The 2,500-nt window shown below is 54.0% G+C and overlaps 2 non-coding genes across 2 annotated transcripts in view; both read right to left on the bottom strand.

Annotated features, from left to right (window-relative positions):
• The window catches only part of LOC139699846 (large subunit ribosomal RNA), a 4,115-nt gene extending 3,724 nt beyond the window's left edge, over window positions 1–391 (bottom strand). Inside the window, exon 1 of the ribosomal RNA XR_011703606.1 lies at window positions 1–391. This exon is cut by the window's left edge and continues 3,724 nt beyond it. This is a non-coding gene — a ribosomal RNA (large subunit ribosomal RNA).
• A 224-nt stretch (window positions 392–615) lies between these two features.
• On the bottom strand, window positions 616–770 carry LOC139699839 (5.8S ribosomal RNA). The gene has a single exon (XR_011703599.1). It is a non-coding gene; the product is annotated as a 5.8S ribosomal RNA (ribosomal RNA).
• Between the last annotated feature and the right edge of the window lie 1,730 nt (window positions 771–2,500).

Genomic DNA, 2,500 nt, shown 5'->3' with positions numbered 1-2,500 from the left:
TTTCAACTTTCCCTCACGGTACTTGTTCGCTATCGGTCTCGTGGCCGTATTCAGTCTTAGGTGGAGTTTACCACCGACTTTGGGCTGCACTCTCAAGCAACCCGACTCTGAGGAGCGCCCCTCCCGGGAGGCAAGCGCGGAGGTCGCACGGGCCTGGCACCCTCTCCGGGCCGTGGCCCCGTTCAAGAGGGACTTGGACTCTCCGGCGCCCCTCGGGAAATTGGACGCTCCCAAACGCCACAGCGCTCGGCGCCCCGCGGGGGGCGCGAGCTTTGGCCCTGGAGTCGATCCCTGTTCGCTCGCCGTTACTAAGGGAATCCTGGTTAGTTTCTTTTCCTCCGCTTATTAATATGCTTAAATTCAGCGGGTGGTCTCACCTGCTCTGAGGTCGGCCCAAATGATATAGTTGCCCGTGGAGAGGGAGTAATAACCGAGCCCCCACCGATCCGCAGGCGAACGCCGTCAAAAAATAACGAAGCGTCTCACCTCGACCGGCGGGGACGGGTCTCGCCCAATCTCCCGCAGAGCCCCCTATCAATCCGGGCGACGATCCATCCCAGCGAGGGATGCTCGTCGCCCCAGTACGCAAACGTTTCCGTTCGCGAACTGAATTGCCGGCCCTCAGCCAGGCGTAGCCCGGGAACAAAATCCGAGGGCTGCAATGTGCGTTCGAAACGTCGATGTTCATGTGTCCTGCAGTTCACAATTCGACGCGCAGTTAGCTGCGTTCTTCATCGATCCACGAGCCGAGTGATCCACCGTTTAGAATTTCTTTCTTTCATTTCATTTTATGTAAAAAATTCGTTTCATCGAAACATACAAACTGGGAATTTTTTCCCTTCTTTGCGAGCGAGTTGGGCGTGTGTCTTTTAAAGCCGGCTTTTGAAAGCCGGGCACCCGACTGCTCGCCTTCTTTGTCCCTTTTTCTCTTCACCAATTCGTTCCAAAGCTACGATTTTATAATCGAAAGCTGTAATGATCCTTCCGCAGGTTCACCTACGGAAACCTTGTTACGACTTTTACTTCCTCTAAATGATCAAGTTTGGCCATCTTTCCAGCAACATCGGCGCCACCGGTGTTGAGGCGGCGAGCGCCGCGCACCAGTCCGAAGGCCTCACTAAATCATTCAATCGGTAGTAGCGACGGGCGGTGTGTACAAAGGGCAGGGACGTAATCAACGCGAGCTTATGACTCGCGCTTACTGGGAATTCCTCGTTCATGGGAAACAATTGCAAGCCCCAATCCCTAGCACGAAGGAGGTTCAGCGGGTTACCCGGGCCTTTCGGCCAGGGAGGACACGCTGATTCCTTCAGTGTAGCGCGCGTGCGGCCCAGAACATCTAAGGGCATCACAGACCTGTTATTTGCTCAATCTCGTGCGGCTAGGAGCCGCCTGTCCCTCTAAGAAGATAGCTACGTCGGAAGCATAATAGATTCCGACGCCTAGTTAGCAGGCCAGAGTCTCGTTCGTTATCGGAATTAACCAGACAAATCGCTCCACCAACTAAGAACGGCCATGCACCACCACCCACCGAATCAAGAAAGAGCTCTTATTCTGTCAATCCTACCGGTGTCTGGGCCTGGTGAGGTTTCCCGTGTTGAGTCAAATTAAGCCGCAGGCTCCACTCCTGGTGGTGCCCTTCCGTCAATTCCTTTAAGTTTGAGCTTTGCAACCATACTTCCCCCGGAACCCAAGAGCTTTGGTTTCCCGGAAGCTGCCCGCCGAGTCATAGAAGGAACTTCGGCGGATGGCTAGCTGGCATCGTTTATGGTTAGAACTAGGGCGGTATCTGATCGCCTTCGAACCTCTAACTTTCGTTCTTGATCAACGAAAACGTTCTTGGCAAATGCTTTCGCATCGGTTCGTCTTGCGACGATCCAAGAATTTCACCTCTAACGTCGCAATACGAATGCCCCCGTCCGTCCCTATTAATCATTACCTCGAGTTCTGAAAACCAACAAAATGGAACCGAGGTCCTATTCCATTATTCCATGCACACAGTATTCAGGCGACCAACGGCCTGCTTTGAGCACTCTAATTTGTTCAAAGTAAACGTGCCGGCCCACCAAGGCACTCGGTGAAGAGGACCAAAGAAGGATAACGGAGCCTCGCGGACCCCACCGGCAGGACGTCCGGACCGGCCAGTTGAGCACCGACAAGCGGCGAACCGACCGTCCGAGACACACCTCCGACTACGAGCTTTTTAACCGCAACAACTTTAATATACGCTATTGGAGCTGGAATTACCGCGGCTGCTGGCACCAGACTTGCCCTCCAATAGATCCTCGTTAAAGGATTTAAAGTGTTCTCATTCCGATTACGGGGCCTCGGATGAGTCCCGTATCGTTATTTTTCGTCACTACCTCCCCGTTCCGGGAGTGGGTAATTTGCGCGCCTGCTGCCTTCCTTGGATGTGGTAGCCGTTTCTCAGGCTCCCTCTCCGGGATCGAACCCTGATTCCCCGTCACCCGTTACAACCATGGTAGGCGCAGAACCTACC

The sequence above is a fragment of the Hetaerina americana genome, unplaced genomic scaffold (assembly GCF_022747635.1).
Source record: "Hetaerina americana unplaced genomic scaffold, ioHetAmer1.1.p SCAF_920, whole genome shotgun sequence".
In the NCBI taxonomy this organism is placed as follows: domain Eukaryota; kingdom Metazoa; phylum Arthropoda; class Insecta; order Odonata; family Calopterygidae; genus Hetaerina; species Hetaerina americana.
This window is presented reverse-complemented; position numbering and strand designations above follow the sequence as displayed.